This window comes from Bos indicus, chromosome 18 (genome assembly GCF_029378745.1).
Source record: "Bos indicus isolate NIAB-ARS_2022 breed Sahiwal x Tharparkar chromosome 18, NIAB-ARS_B.indTharparkar_mat_pri_1.0, whole genome shotgun sequence".
Classification (NCBI taxonomy): domain Eukaryota; kingdom Metazoa; phylum Chordata; class Mammalia; order Artiodactyla; family Bovidae; genus Bos; species Bos indicus.
In genome coordinates, this window is record NC_091777.1 from 15,425,174 (window position 1) to 15,431,173 (window position 6,000).

Below are 6,000 nucleotides of genomic sequence, written 5' to 3' on the forward strand. Positions count from 1 at the left end.
TAATCAGCGCTTCATAGTTCCTTTTCACATTCCTATATCAGACTTTACCCCCATTATCCCATCTGTGCCCATTCTTCCTTGCAGAAGTATATGGAAATGTCTTTGAAAGCATCTTTGGCCTAAGAAAAATAATAGAGTTCATCAGTGACTTACTCATATAAGTCAGACTTTAGAGCTGGGCCTTCTCTTCCACCTTGGGTGCAGGGAGTACCCTGAAGCTAGTGGATGGTCTCTGTGAGACAGGGATGAATAATTTCCTTCCGGACTATGTCCTGCTTAACTGAGCAAACACTGAGCCTCCTAACTGTCCCTGGACACAGAGCAGTTGATGATGCTAGTGTCCTGTTCCACCCCAGTCTATCCCACCGTCTCAGACAGGACCGGTACTCCCATCCTGTGTATGTTCACAGAGTTTACTCCGTGGCGCAGGCAAGCAGTCTGTGGTCCTTCAGGGACCACCTCCATGTCCTTCCTGTGGGGCCGGCTTAGAGTCCAGCTTTGCCACTCTGCCGCTCACCGTGGGCTTCCACTCTGTTCTCCCAGTATCTCCCTCAATGCTCTCCTCTGGGGACCTGTTGGGGCTCATGGCCATGGCACTGCCTCAAGGCCAAGGTTACCTGTGGAAGAAGAAGATGCTGAGATAGCCTAGACCACTGTCCAGGGCCAGGTCTGTCTTCCTTGTGTGGAGTGTCCAGGGCAGGAAGGTGTGGGGAAAGTTGGGGTGGGGGTATTGGTGGGATGGAGGGATCCTAACAAGCTATGGCAGACCAGCCTAATGTGAACTAGATTTGGTTTCTTTGATTCCCCTACAATTCAGCCCCTCTGAGGAAAGGCAGTGGGAGTGTTGTGTCTGTGGGTGACAGAGGGAGTCCTGAGGAGACCTGGAAGCCCCTAACTGCTGGACTGGGGTCAGGTTGAAATCAGGGCTCTGTTCCAGTGCCTGGGAGGGAATATTTCTCCAAAAAGTGTTTTGGGGATCTCCGCCTGGGTACTCTGGGAAAATCTGGGCACAACATGGGTTCTACATCTAAGGGACAAGTCGCTTGGCTTCAGGAGATCTGGGTCACACCGGCTGAAGGAACTGGGGTTCCTCAGAAGGAGAGGATTGGGGGGGTGTCTTTTGGCTGATGTAGAATGCACAGGGTGAGAGAACTTGGGATCTTTGAGGCTGAGGAAATTGGGGATCTCTCATTAAGGGGCTTTAGGCGTCCAACATGCAGGACAGTTGGGGTCTTGAGCATGACAGGATTAAGAGTTCCCAGGCTAAAGTATTCGGGGTCTCTGAGGATAAGGAAATTTGGTCTCTCTGCAGGTGCTGTTTTTAGGGTGCCTCAGGCTGAGGGGAATTGGGGTTCCTCTAGATATTTGGGGGTCGCAGCACTAGGGGATTCGGTGTTTCTGGGATTTGGGGTTTCCCAGCCTGGAATTGGAAGAGGCCAGGCTAAGAGTTTACGAGGGTTTCACAGGGTGCTTTTCCGTCTATCCTCCGGCGCTGCCCAACCCGGCCCGGGGCGCGCCCGGAGCTGGGCGGCGTCCAGCCGAGCCTAGTCCAGTCCTCCCGGGCTGAAGATGAGCGAAAGGCGAGCAGCCGGCTTATACAGGCCTGTCAGGCACAAGCCTCCAATCGGCGTTGCGACCGAAGCAGCCCGGCCAATAGGCGCCGGGAGAGTGCGGAGCGCGCAGAAGGTCCCGCCCCACCACTCGGGGATTGGCTGCTCTGCGTCTCGCGCGTGTCTGTCAGGAGGCCTCCAGCGCGCAGGCGCATCTTGGCAATTGTCTTTGTTTTCAGGTGCAGTCTTAGTCCTGGAGCCTGAAGTCGGCGGTGGGTCCTCAGGCAGGGTGTTTCCTTCCAGTTCCCTGAACTAGACTCTCGCCTCCACCAGACTTGAAGTCCTGCTCTCGAACTTTCTCCCAGGCCCATCTGTGCCCTACTTTGTCAAATCCAGTTTTGGCAAGAACTGTGTGATGAGTACCGCGTTATTCAGGGGAAAACTGTGTAATTAACTAAATCAGATGAGACACAAGATAAATAACATATGGACAAAGATTTAAACGCAACGCATGGAATAATAAGTATATTAGGAAAAACTTGGAGGATTTTTAACCTCAAAGTAGAAGTGGTACTGATGAGTAATCTGTATATTTAATGTAGGTATAGGCTTCCCTGGTAGCTCAGACGGTAAAAAATCCTCCTGCAATACGGGAGACCTGGCTTCGATCCTTGGGTTGGGAAGATCCCCTGGAGGAAGGCATGGCAACCCACTCCAGTATTCTTGCCTGGAGAATCCCCATGGACAGAGGATCCTGGCAGGCTACAGTTCATGGGATTGCAAAGAGTTGGACATGACTGAGCGACTAAGCACAATGTAGGTATTAAAAGGCTTCAGAAATGAGCCATAAATAAAACCTCAAAGCCCTACCAGTGTTTTCCGTAAAAGGAGGCATTGAACTGGAGGATGATGGATCCACAGAAGAGAATTTGTTTGACACCTACTGGCTTCACAAGATAAAATGGGGACACTGTTTCTGGCCCTTACTTAGCTTTGCTTGCAGAAAAATAACATGATTTCCATGTATTGGAAGCAAGACAACTGACTGTAGAATTATTATCAAAGGGGGCCAGGAGTGCTGGTTGGGAGTCTGGATGGAGAGGTGTTACCAGAAAAGTGGATTTGCCTCTCGGGGGTTGTTGAACCAGAAGCTACAACTCAGCCAAAGCTCATCGGAAGGAAAGGTGTATTACTTGAAGACGTATGGAGAACATCAGGGAGTTTTCCAGAGCAATGTCTCTTCAAACTACAGTTCAGTTCAGTTCAGTTGCTCAGTCGTGTCCAACTTTTTGCGACCCCGTGAATCGCAGCACACCAGGCCTCCCCGTCCGTCACCAACTCCCGGAGTTCACTCAGACTCACATCCATCGAGTCAGTGATGCCATCCAGCCATCTCATCCTCTGTCGTCCCCTTCTCCTCCTGCCCCCAATCCCTCCCAGCATCAGAGTCTTTTCCAATGAGTCAACTCTTTGCATGAGGTGGCCAAAGTACTGGAGTTTCAGCTTTAGCATCATTCCTTCCAAAGAACACCCAGGGCTGATCTCCTTTAGAATGGACTGGTTGCATCTCCTTGCAGTCCAAGGGACTCTCAAGAGTCTTCTCCAACACCACAGTTCAAAAGCATCAATTCTTCGGCTCTCAGCTTTCTTCACAGTCCAACTCTCACATCCATACATGACTACTGGAAAAACCATAGCCTTGACTAGACGGACCTTTGTTGGCAAAGTAATGTCTCTGCTTTTCAGTATGCTATCTAGGTTGGTCATAACTTTCCTTCCAAGGAGTAAGTGTCTTTTAATTTCATGGCTGCAGTCACCATCTGCAGCGATTCTGGAGCCCCAAAAAATAAAGTCTGACATTGTTTCCACTGTGTCCCCATCTATTTCCCATGAAAAGTGATGGGACCAGATGCCATGATCTTAGTTTTCTTGAATGTTGAGTTTTAAGCCAACTTTTTCTCTCTCTTCTTTCACCTTCATCAAGAGGCTTTTTAGTTCCTCTTCACTTCCTGCCATAAGGGTGGTGTCATCTGCATATCTAAGGTTATTGATATTTCTCCTGGCAATCTTGATTCCAGCTTGTGCTTCTTCCAGCCCAGCGTTTCTCATGATGTACTCTGCATAGAAGTTAAATAAGCAGAGTGACAATTTGGGGGAGCTTTAATCTATTGGAACTGGCATGTTCAGGCTTCCCTGGTGGCTCAGATGGTAAAGAATCCGCCTGCAGTGCAGGAGACCTGGGTTTGATCCCTGGGTGGGGACGATTCCCTGGAGGAGGGCATGTCAACCCACTCCAGTATTCTTGCCTGGAGAATCCCATGGACAGAGGAGCCTGGCAGGCTTCAGTCCACAGGGTTGAAAAGAGTTAAACACAACTGAAGTGATTTAGCACGCACACTCCATAGTAGCTGTTCCCAGTTGACTTTCCAGCATTGATGGAGGAGGGTTCTCATTTCTCCACACCCTCTCCAGCCTTGGTTCTTTGTAGAATGTTTGACAGTGGCCATTCTGATCGTTGTGAGGTGATAGCTCATTGTAGTTTTGATTTGGATTTCTCTAATATTTAGCAAGGTTGACAATGTTTCCTGTGATTTTTTTAAAGGTTATGAATTAAACCTCTTGCAGATGACTTCTTGAATGTCTGCCCTGTTTTTCGATGAACACTCCTAGAACATTTTTTGAGGGCAGTTGTTTACTCAACCCCACAGGCCTTCTGAATATCGTGTCCATCAGCACAGCTTTTAACGTTGCTGTTATGAAAAACGGCCACAGGGTGGCAGCATTTCTTTATGCCCCTTTCTTGTTTCTTTTACTTTCTCTGTAATTTCATTTTGATCTTATATTGGAATAGAGTTGATATCCAATGCTGTGTTTGTATCAGGTGTACAGGAACTTAATTCAGCCATGCATAAATGCATATCTATTCCATTTCAGGTTCTTTTCCCCATATACAGAAGATCCTAAAAAGTACTGAGAAGCAAGTCAGAGAAGAGAATAAAATGCAGCAAGATGTGGTGGAGGTGTTGGAAACAAATGGAAAATCCAAGAAATGTAATCCTGTAGAAGCAGGACTCTACAATATTTTTGCATATTTATTTATTTATTTGTCTTTGTCAGCAGCTGAGCAGGGATGGGGGCAGCCGGGATCATGACACTCGTGACAATCCTGTGACACTCGGGATCATCATTGCATCCCACAAAGTCTTTGATTGAGATGCATGGACTCTCTAGTTGTGGCTTGAGGGCTAGTTGCTCTGAGGCCTGTGGGATCTTAGTTTCCAGACCAGGCATCGAACCTGACTCCTGCATTACAAGGTGGATTCTTAAACCCTGAATGCTCAGGGAAGTCCTGAAAGCTCTGCAAATTTAAAGCATGGAAACTGGATTTCGGGATTCTTGATGGTGGATCCATTTTGTCTAAGAAACTGCCAGAGAAGCCACTCACCATCCCTACTGGCTTTGATTTTGAAACAGAGAAAGAATCAAACAATGAGAAGCAAAGAAGGTATGGGAGGATAAGCACTTTAAATTTCATGTGGAGCCTTGCCTTTCTTGTAGCTTGTTAGATGTTGTGGGTGTTCCTGAAAAGAAAGAAATTCCACTCATTGACCCCAGGTCACCTGCCTTTGTTTGGAAGAAGAGAACCCCAAAACTCACCTAAGAAGATGAAGACGAGGAACAGCCAATAGTGATAAGAGCTTAACAATTGCCCTACTGCGGAGTACCTTTTAAGCCCAAAATCCCGGTGAGGAGAACTATGGAAATAGGCCCTTTCTCTTTTGATTCAAAAAATTAATTTACAGGAGAAGAAAATAAAGCAACTGCAGAAAGGAGAGGTGCCCAACTTCTAGGCACTTCCTTTGCTTCATTTTAACACCATTAACCTGCAGGAGAAGATGAAGAACACAACTCAGGCTGAGCCTTCTGCTTGGAGCCTGGCAGAAGAGGTGCTTGAAGGCACACACTTGGGTTCTCTCCGTGCCCCGGTGATAAGGAAGGCTCCTCCTGGTGTGAAGGAGAGAGCAGCTCTGGTTCCCAGATGGTATCTGCAGCCGAGTCTATTGGTGGAGTCGACTGGAGAACTTGGGTGGTACCCACATAGTCAACGGCTGCTCACTTACAGTAATTTGTGTGGCTTCCATCCTCCTCCTGTGTTTTATAAATGTCAAAATATATAGTAATTTATTCACTTAAAGTGTAATTTTTACTGCTTTTATCCTTTACTTTTTATATTTAAATCTAAAAATAAAGATACTTGATTTCATTTATAGTTTATGTCTGATTCTTTTCTCTTCTCTGTGGAAAATGAATTTGGAGTTAAGGGACCCTTTTCTATGAGGGGGGAGCCTCGTTAACCGCCTGATGAGTATGAGACTTGACTGATGTGTCCCTCACCAAGGCTGTCTGCCGGCTTCTGGTGGAGCTGCTGTTCAGACACCTTCTTCCTTTG

The 6,000-nt window shown here is 47.4% G+C and overlaps 1 protein-coding gene across 2 annotated transcripts in view; it reads left to right on the plus strand.

The window, feature by feature from the left end:
* GAS8 (growth arrest specific 8) overlaps positions 1 to 5,720 on the plus strand; it is a 37,268-nt gene extending 31,548 nt beyond the window's left edge. For both annotated transcript variants that reach the window (XR_011561464.1, XM_019980053.2), the window contains one exon: positions 4,485 to 5,720. The gene's annotated coding sequence lies outside the window, so the exon portion shown is untranslated. The remainder of the gene's footprint in view (positions 1 to 4,484) is intronic.
* The last annotated feature ends 280 nt before the right edge of the window (positions 5,721 to 6,000 follow it).